This window comes from Adiantum capillus-veneris, chromosome 22, assembly GCF_014529385.1.
Source record: "Adiantum capillus-veneris isolate H3 chromosome 22, ASM1452938v2, whole genome shotgun sequence".
NCBI classification, from domain to species: domain Eukaryota; kingdom Viridiplantae; phylum Streptophyta; class Polypodiopsida; order Polypodiales; family Pteridaceae; genus Adiantum; species Adiantum capillus-veneris.
This window is the reverse complement of record NC_140952.1, coordinates 115,816,541-115,827,320: the sequence shown is the minus strand read 5'-3', so window position 1 is coordinate 115,827,320 and position 10,780 is coordinate 115,816,541.

Genomic DNA, 10,780 nt, shown 5'->3' with positions numbered 1-10,780 from the left:
CGAGTAATTTCTTATTTTTCTATATATGCATGATAATTTTCTCCACAGGTTCCCTAAGGGTTTTTCTAAGCTATCCTAATTTACTTATAATTTCGTATATCTTTTTCCCAATTTCCCCATCGAATTTTAAGCTTGGAATCTGCTTATTTTGAGCTTAATATTTATTCTATTTATTTTCTCTCAAAGATTTCATTTCCTCAACTTTAAATCACAGGTTTACACTTACTATAAGTTTCCTAAAAACTTTTGACTGCAAAGTCTATTTATTTTAATTAATCTTTTGCTAAAAAAAAGGACTTTTGGTCAATTATAACTTTCTAAACTCACTAATTAACTATGGTATAATTATCACAAGTAGATAAGGATATTTGTGACCTTTGGTAATTATCTTCTAATTTTCCAACTCAATTTTCTAATTTCCATCTTTAATTTTCAACTAAAATTAGTATAATTTGACTTAGATAAATATCTATACTACTTTTCTAACCTTGAAATAATTATTGCGGCCTTTTTATCATGTAATATAGCTTAGATCAATAGCATATAATCATATCACATGATTTACTAAATTCCCCCTTTAATTTTTAGCTTGAATTAGTATAATTTGACTTGGATAAATATCTATACTACTTTTCTAACCTTGACATAATTATCATGGCCTTATTATTATGTAATCTAGCTCTAATAAATAGCATGTAATCATATCACATGTTTTACTCATTTCCCCCTTTAGTTCTCAACTAGAATTAGTATAATTTGACTTAGATAAATACTTATACTACTTTTTTAACCTTGACATAATTATCACAGCCTCATTATCATGTAATCTAACTTTGATAAATAGCATGTAATCATATCACATGATTTACTAATTTCCCCCTTTAATTTACCCTCAAACATAGTGTTTTTCTACTAAGATAATAAGCTAAACTAATTATCTATAGTTAATATAATTATCACAAGTTTCTTATAATGTATGTTATCTCTGATAATTATCTCAAAACTTTTATGTTTAATTTGCTATTTCCCCCCATTATTTTTCCATTAAAACACAGTGTTTTTCTACTAAGATAATTGACTAAACTAATTATATGAAATGATCTAATTATCACAAGTTTTTCAAGATGTGGTTTATCTTTGAAAATTATTTCAAAGCTTTTTGGATTAATTTGGTAATTTTGCCCATTAAGTTTTCCTTAAAAATAGTGTTTTTCTAACGAGATAATTTGCTAAACTAATTATCTATGATTAACATAATTATCATGGGTTTTATAAGGTCAGTTTTAACTTTGATAATTATCTCAAAGCTTTTTGGATTAGTTTTTTATTTTTCCCTTTTTATTTCTCCTTGAAAACAGTGTTTTTCTTTTGAGATAATTAGTTAAACTAATTATTTGAGGTTAAGATGATTATCATGGGTTTTAAAAGATATTTTTTTGTCTGATAATTACCTCAAATCTTTTTGGATTAGTTTGCTATTTTCCCCCTTGTATTTTCTCCTAAAAACAGTGTAATTCTACTCAGATAATTAGTTAAACTAATTATCTGAGGTTAGGATAATAATTACGCGTTTCATAAGATATTTTTTTTCTTTGATAATTATCTCAAAGCGTTTTGGATTAGTTTGCTATTTTTCCCCTTTTATTTTTTCCTTAAAACAGAGTAATTCATCTGAGATAATTAGTTAAACCAATTATCTAAGGTTAAGATAATTATCATGGATTGTATAGGATGTATTCTACCTCTGAAAATTTTCTCAAAGCATTTTGGATTAATTTGATCATTTCTCCCTTTATTTTTCTCTTAAAAAAAGTGTAATCCTGCTTAAATAATCATAAAAATTACTCAAAAAATTAAAAAATACTTTTTCTAGCATAATGATAGTCTAACATAGCTCTAATAATTATTTCATCTCAATCTAAATTTAATTAGTATAATTATCATTAATTTATGATTAAAATGAGTAATTCCAGTCCTAATATAATATAATAATTAATTAGCTTAGTGTCCCTAAGCTTAATCTCAATAATCAGCAGAGAATTTTGAATTAGGAGAGAATTTTAGAGTATACATAGGTTTAATCTTCAATTAATTAAGAAAAATGTAAATAGGTTAACATAATTTTACTAATTAAAAGAAAAAGTTAGTGCTAATTACCGTTGATTAACCAACTAGAGCTTTGCTCTCTAGTGACTTCTGCGTAGAGGTCCCTCTAGATGAGAGAGAATATACCAAGGCTCCGAGTCTGTTTGAAATTATGAAGCAAGGGGTCCTATTTATAGGTTTCTGGCACTCACAAGGTCTCATAGGCTGAAAACAGCACTTACTTGCGGGTCAAGCAGTCCCCAGGCTCAAGATGGTGCCCCCTGCTGCTAAAATTGGCTTGGGCAGGTTCCTCACAGCCCCACATAGTCCCTCCCAGCTTCCAAAATCAATTTCTGCTATTTTTCTTGACTTTTGTTGATTAAACTTTGAAATATCTGCAATTTCTAGAGCCTTAGGATAAAAAGTCTTTAGCAATAATAATTACTGAAACCATTCAATTTTACTTAACTACTTAGATTCATAGTGTAACCTTTTAGAGCTCGTAACTTTTCCAAATTTTATCGAAATTCGGTTCTGAAAAATTCTAACCCTAGTAAAGCTCTGGTTACAGTTCCAAAAATACCAATATTTGCCATAGTTGGATCATTCTACAATGTTTTCTTAACAACCAAGTTAATTTGATCAGGCTTTGTGCAATTTCTAAGGTTTCAGAAACTGGAAACCTTACACCTATCATCTCATATGGCCCGTTTGAGAAGTGGGGGATAGATGCAATTGGTCCCTTACCAAGGGCCCCATTGGGTAAACTGTACATTCTAGTTGGGGTAGACTACATGACCCGATGGGCGGAAGCAGTAGCCACCACACGCATTACAACCCAAGAAGTGGCAAAGTTCATATTTGAGCATAACTATTGCCGCTTTAGCACACCTCTAGAGATAATAACTGATAGAGGGCTAGGTTTCAGAGGCGACTTGGTGGAAGAACTGATGAAAAAGCTAGGCATCACACGCCAACATTCCACTCCATACTATCCACAGTGCAATGGTCTAGTAGAAAAGGTAAATGGCATGATCTGTAAGACCATTACAAAGCAGGTGAATAACCACAGAAGTGATCCGGATAAGCATCTCATGGCCGCTCTTTGGTCCTACCGTACAATATTCTAAACATCACTAGGTTGTTGGAATTAGGGTTGTAGAGAAACACACACAGCTTGGAGAAGACGAAGGAAGCTCAAGGCACACAATAGAGAGTGTGTTACTTAGTGTGCAATGGAAAGATAGATACCCCTAGAGTGATGGGCGTATATACAATGCTTGAGGGAAAACACCTCCTAAAGAGGGAAAAAATGTCTCGGCGGTCTTAATGTGTTCACACACATCACTACCACATGTATATGGTAACAAATCTCCCCTGGAGTGATGCGATGAACGAGAGCTGACACATGAGTAAAGGGAAGTTCCATGCCCTGAGGACATGATCAGTCCACAAAGGGGAGTAAGCCCACAGCTTTGCGGAAAGCTTCCAGCTTCTCACGAGACAATGCCTTTGTGAAAAGGATCTGCAAGGTTGTCCTGTGCTGGCACATAAGCCAAGCTGATCTCTCCTGCTAAGAGCCTCTCCTTGACATAGTGGTAATGCACCTCAATTTTCTTTGTGCGATCATGAAAAATTGGGTTCCTCGCCACTGCCAATGCGCTCTGACTGTCAGTGTAGATAGTGTTGGCAGTGTCCTGTCCAACACCCAAATCAACCATAAGGCGTCTAACCCATATACACTCAACCGTAGCTGTGAAGACTGCCCTGTAGTCAGCCTCCCAACTCAATGTGGCCACAGTAGGTTGCTTCTTGCTCAACCATGATATACATGAACTACCAAGCATGAAACAAAAACCACTTGTGGACACTCGCGTGTCAAAACAACCAGCCCAATCTGAGTCCGAAAAAGCATGTAAGTCTGGCGCCAATGATGTCATTAGCTTTATAATAATGGCAACGCATCTTCTTTTTGCCCTTATCACCAAATTGCTGCTAGCAGAAGCATTTGGAACAGAGGTTTTGCCACTCACAGCAGAACCATAAGAAGTGGCTGCATTGCTGTTACCACCCTTTCTTTGAGAAGCAATAAAAGCCTATTCAACTACACGTTGCCTAGTCCTATTTTCTCTAGAAAGTGACTCTTGCAACAGCAATGTGCATAATGCATCAAACTTGACAACTTCAGGATTTCCTTGGGTCATCAGTCTCCAATTGCTAGCAAAAGTCTGGTAGGAATCTAGTAAGGCATCAAAAATAGTCTACACAAGGGCACTGTTTGAAATGACTTCACCTGCAGAAATAAGTTGCTCATTGATATCCTTGACACCAGCAAGGAAAGTGTCCATATCATCTTCCTCATGCATAATCTTCACCTCCAGCTCTTTACGTAGCAAAGCAATTTTAGCCTCATTGCGACTGCATAAAGACCAACCAATATATCCCAAGCCTGTTTTGCAGATTTTGCTAAATGAATGTGAAGAACAATGGTGCGCTTCACAGACAACGCAATCAATGCATGAGCTTGCGCATCCTTTACATCCCAACGAGATTGTTCTGTCGTACGCAAAACAACTCTAATAGCAGCAATCCTTGCAGCAAGACCTGCAACATCCTCAACATCGCCTTCATCCTCAGAACTAGGACGTACATCAATGCCCTGCACAATATTCTAGATGCCCTTTGACACAAGAACATGTTGCATCATGTAAGCACACATAGGGTAATTGTCCCCATCCAACCTGTCCTCAGCAGCAAACATCTTGAACACATCTGTGTTGTTGTTAGCCATGGTAAATGCTGCACCTGATGTGAAAACTGCCCGAAAAGAGGAGAAATGAAGCAAGAATAGCACATGCTATATAGCACAAACCATAGAATACTGTAAGGCACCTGTTATGCGCAAAATGGCACTGACAAAAAATTTGCACAAAATGACAAAATTGCTTGTGCGCAAAATGACAAAATTGCTTGTGCAGACTTGCCTTAAGTGGAAACAGAGGCCGAAATGAGCCCGAATCAGAAATCTGAGCAGACTGAGCTGTACGAGCCTACTCGAAATATTTGTTGACCTACAAACGCTCGCCAAACCTCACTGTAATTGGAGAAAGTGAGGAGGCGTGTGCTGGAGCAGCTGGCAACTAAGCCCGGGAGGATGTAACCTGCTCTGATACCAATTGTTGGAATTAGGGTTGCAAAGAAACACACACAGCTTGGAGAAGACAAAGGAAGCTCAAGGCACACAATTGAGGGTGTGTTACTTAGTGTGCAATGGAAAGATAGATAGCCCTAGAGTGATGGGCGTATATACAATGCTCGAGGGAAAAAACCTCCTAAAGAGGGAAAAAATGCCCCGACGGTCCTAGTGTGTTCCCACACATCACTACCACATGTGTATGGTAACATAGGTTTCACCCCTTTCCATCTGGTATATGGAAGAGAGGACATTATACACATCCAGGTACATATATCCAGCTTGCGAGTCATGGCTAGTCAATTACAGCACCCAATTTCCCATCTCCGCAACCACATCTTGGATCTAGAAAGGCTTTAGCTAGACACAGAAGATGCAATCAACTACTATATGACGCAAGCAGAACAACGCCGACTCACCTTCAATCAAGGGCTGAAGGAAAAGGGTCTCAAGAAAGGCATGTTAGTATTGAGATACGACACTCAAAAAGATAAGAAGTTTCAGCCCAGATGGGAAGGTCCATTCATCGTCAAAAGGCGATACGCCAATGGTACCTACAAATTGATGGAGGTAGATGGTTGAATTGACAAGACCAGAGTCAATGGTTGGAGGCTACAAAGGCACTTCTTAAGGTTTGAACTAGAGTTCATGGTAGATTTCCACAGGAGGGAGAACCCTCCAACTCCACCGCTAGAGAATCAGGAGCAGAGCTAGAGGCATGAATGCCTCCAGCAAGAAGGGGAGGGCTAATGATGGCCGGCTTTTGAAGCTGTGGCCGCGGAAACTAACCCAGCTCGGGGGAGCTTAGTGAAAATAAAAAATAAAAAAATTCTACAGTTGCCCCCCTTGACCTTGCGCTCACACCCTCCCTTGGCACCACCCTCTCCCTCTCCTCCATTATCACTCTCTCTCTCTCTCTCTCTCTCTCTCTCTCTCTCTCTCTCTCTCTCTCTCTCTCTCTCTCTTTCCATGCACATGCACACACACACACACACACACACACACACACACTCACGAGCATGTACATATACCGCCACATACATACACTACACGCATGAGCACATATACCATATGCACCAACAACGCACGCCATATGCACGCACAAGAAGAAAAACCAAAGAAGCTCGACATTGACGCCCAAAGCAGAATGACCACAAATCACACGATAGTGACAAAAAATCAAGAAATGACGTCGAAGGCATGCCTCGTCCGGCCTCGAAAGTGACAAATGTACTACACCAACGCACCAATGAAGCCTACAATTCACAGGCAATTCATCCACAGCGCACTTCTTGGGTAACCCGTAGGACAATCTATTTTCCTTTTCCAGCCAAGCTTTGTAAAAAACCATATGTATAATGCCACTCTCTAGGTGATGGTCACAAAGGCCCACCCTTGAGGGGTGTTAATGTATAACATGAGTTCAAAAGGAAGGTTTTTAAATGCAAAAGTTTTAGGTAATTTAACATAGATAAATTGAAATAAGGGGTTCTTATTTTCAATTTTGGAAGAATCTCTTTAAATAAGGGGTCATTTTATTCATTCAAACATATTAAAAGAGGGGGTTTTTAAATACCCCGTGAATGCACATTATGTAGGGGGGTACTGAATGGTGAACCCCCCCAGGGCCCACCTAGGAGATATCATTTTCAAATTCTCCTAAAACAATGCAGGGGTCAACCATCTGGGACCTGGATCTTTGCTTTGTCTCTCCTGAGTAGGGCCCAAGCCTAGTCATATTATCCTAAGCTAAGCAAGCCTGCACCTATAAAAGAGCACTGAGAGGTCGCTATCGAGGGGGTTAGCACTTGAGAGGGAAGCCATGCACACACACACTGACTCCAAGGGTCACTATGCACAGGGGTGGGATCTTCGCACACGTGAATTTTCCCTAGAGAACGCACTATAGTCTCTCTCTCTCTCTCTCTCTCTCTCTCTCTCTCTCTCTCTCTCTCTCTCTCTCACACACACACACACACACACACACACACATTGAAACGAAGGTTTCTATAAATACCACCTTGCATCAAGTTTTCCCTCACATCCCGAGGGGTTTTCATCATCTATGTCTACGTCTGTGTGTGTGTGTGTGTGTGTGTGTGTGTACACGCGCACACGGTGTGCTATGATTAGTGTTATTTGCATCGTTGTTGTCCGCGTCCTATCCGCTCAAAGCTAGGTGGTGCCCCCTGTTCACTCCCCGTGATGACGAGTTCGACGTGCACGGTCCTGGCGTAGAGGCCGTTGGGGTCCATTTTGCACTTGTGCTTGTCAACGTGATCTTAACCTAGGTAAATTAGTTTTTGGTCTAGCCACTCTCTACATAGATGAGACAACAGCTCTTAATCGCTTTGTCACAGGATGAAGAGCCTACTACAATGTGGGGATGTTGTTGTGCATTTCAATCTACAAGGTAAGACCAGATATTAATCAAGGCCTGAAGGTTTGGCTTTCCCTTGGTTTAATGAGTAATCCCTTGAACTTTGCTTTCCTAACAAGAGCCTTTCAACACAAAGTCCAGAATGTCGAAAATGTTGTCACACTTTGTAATGTACTCTCATCATATGTGCCATAGGTGAGTTTTATGCACACATTAGGAAAAAATTGAACCCCAAAGGGGCCTTGTAAGAGCAACCAACGAGATTTTATTCAAAAATAGGACATAAAGGGGAGGGGCATGGATAGCTCATATCTACGTATCACAAAACTATATCATGTAACATAACTATGGAAAGAGCTCAGTGATGCAATCCAAATGCATTATTATCTAACAAATTTGAAGTTACAATGCTCAACTTATGGTCATTCAAAGAAATTCAAAATGTGGTGGATTGTGGCCACAAGCCCATTCTCATTGGTGTAATAAGTATATTCCAAAAGCATCTTTGACCCTAAAGGGACCTTTTGGGGTTCATATTTTCCCTAATGCAAGTAGTAGGTTTTTTCATTCAAATGGATGCGGGAAGAGTAGGACTGTGTGTGAACTATGGTGACTTGAGGTGTGGGGCATCTACTTATCGTTTCCCCTTGCGTGAAGGGTTTTTAGAGGTATGTACCCACTTTCTCTAGGAACCAGCCTTTGATGAAGATGATCTAGGATATCCAATGCCACTACCAAGGGCAATTGGAATGCATGACCTTTAGTTTTGGCATATTTTATAGCATGCCTCGAAGGACTAGAGAGGTTGATACATGAACAAGGTCACACAAAACAAAAAAATTTCTACCATGTTGTCCACTTGTCTTGAAGAAGCCAATAAGTTTTGGGATCATGTGCAATAGAATATGATGGAACTTCATCCTAAATACAAAAAATTACCAATGACTGCACACCTAAATACAAAAAACCCTATGATGCATGGGAGAAGGCAACAAAGAGGGTCTTGCATGCACCATGTATGGGGGGTGGGATCATTGTGCTTTGCACGTTCACATGCCACCAAGGTTCCCCCTCTCCTATCTCTCTGTGGTAGAAATGCCATGCCGACAGTGTCGTCTGTCTCCCATCTTTTGTAGCTATGCAGGCAGTACAATGGAGATTGTTTGTCACTCTATGGGTGCCTTGGTCGACATGTATGCCAAATGTGGTGCAGTTCATACAACACAAAAAGAGCTTAAGGAGCTTCATGTCTAGGATGTTATCTCTTGAAATGTAGTGATTACGGGATATGCCCAACTTGGGCAGGGTCAAGGAGCTCTGGGTTGTCTTCAACAAATGTGAAGCGGGAGTGTCTCTCCAGATCTCTCTCCAAAATGAATGTTGTCTCATGGAATGCATTGATTGCAAGATATGTCCAGCAAGTCATGGTTAGGAAGAGAGATGTTTCCAACAGATGTAGAGAGAGGGCATCTCTCTAAATGCAATCATGTACACTTCCTCCTTGAAGGCATGTGGCATTACACAAGATGTTGATATGGGCAAAAAAATTCACGATGATATTGTTGGTTAGGGCTCTTTGAAAGAAAACATCATGCTTGGCATTACCTTAGTCGACATGTATGCCAAATGTGGTGCATTTCATAAAGCACAAATGTACTTAAGGAGCTTCCTATATGGGATGTCATCTCTTGGAACATACTGATTGCAAGATATACCCAAATTGGGTAGGGCCAAGAAGCTCTGGGTTTTTTTAATGGATGGGAAGAAAGGTTGTTTTTCCAAAATGCATACGTTCTGGTCTATTTTCATCAAATGCAAAGCGAGGGTGTCTCTCCCATTGCAATGTTGCCTCATGCAATGGATTGATTGCAGAATATGTCCAATAGGGTGAGGGTCAGGAAGAGAGAGAGCTGTTTTTAGTAGATGCAAAGAGAGGGCGTCTCTTCAAATTCAACCACGTACACTTGCACCTTGAAGGCATTTTGCATAACAGAAGATGCTGATCTGGGAAAAATAAATCACGATGATATTGTTTGTCAGGGGTTGTTGAAAGAAAACATTGTGCTTGGCACTACCTTGGTTGACATTTATGCCAAATGTGGTACACTTCATAAAGCACAAAAAGTGCTTGAGGAATGTCTTGTCTGCCATGTCGTCTCTTGGAATGCACTGACTGTAGGATATGCCCAACTTGGATAGGGCTGAGGAGCTATGAGCATTTTTCAGTGGATGCAAAGTGAGTGTGTATCTGTAGATGCAGTCACATACACGTTGGGCTGTTTTTAGCTGATGCAAAGCGAGGGTTTCTCTTGAGATGCAATGTTGGCTCAAGCAATGCATTGATTGCAAGATATGTCCAATAGGGTTAGGTTAGAAAGAGAGAAATCTGTTTTCAGCAGATGCAAAGAGGGGGCATCTCTCCAAATGCAATCACATACACTTGCACCTTGAAGGCATGTAGCATTACAGAAGATGTTGAATGGGCAAAAAAATTCACGATGCTAGGCAAGGGTTGTTGAAAGAGAACATCATGCTTGGCACTGCCTTGGTTGACATGTATGCCAAATGTGGTGCACTTCATAAAGCACAAAAAGTGCTTGAGGAGATTCCTATTTGGGATGTCGTCTCTTGGAATGCACTAATTGCAAGATATGCTTGCCCAACTTGGGCAAGGCCAAGGATCTTTGGGCATTTTTTAGTGGATGCAAAGCGAGCATGTCTCTTCAAATGCAATCACGTATGCTCTCCAATAGGGTGAGAAAGAAGAGAGAGGGCTGTTTTCAATAGATGCACACACACATTCACACTTCGGTACATACACAAATACTCACATGAGTGAGCTTGAGAAAGTGTAGAGGATTGACCAGTTGGTAAGAGCAAGAGAGACCAACTGGAGGCAGGTTGTGTGAGCTCATGCTTTTAAAAAATAGCACAAGGAAAAATTTGAGCAAAAATCATAAGAATTAGGAATAGGATCCCTACATTCCCTCGGGAGAGTGTAGTTTAACCTTTTTCTAGAGAGAAGTTTAGAATGTGTAGCTAAATGGATGAATGGAAGTAGCTGTTGCGAAGTGAAGAGTGGATGTGTTCAAGCTATATCTAGGGATATAGTTATGAACTAG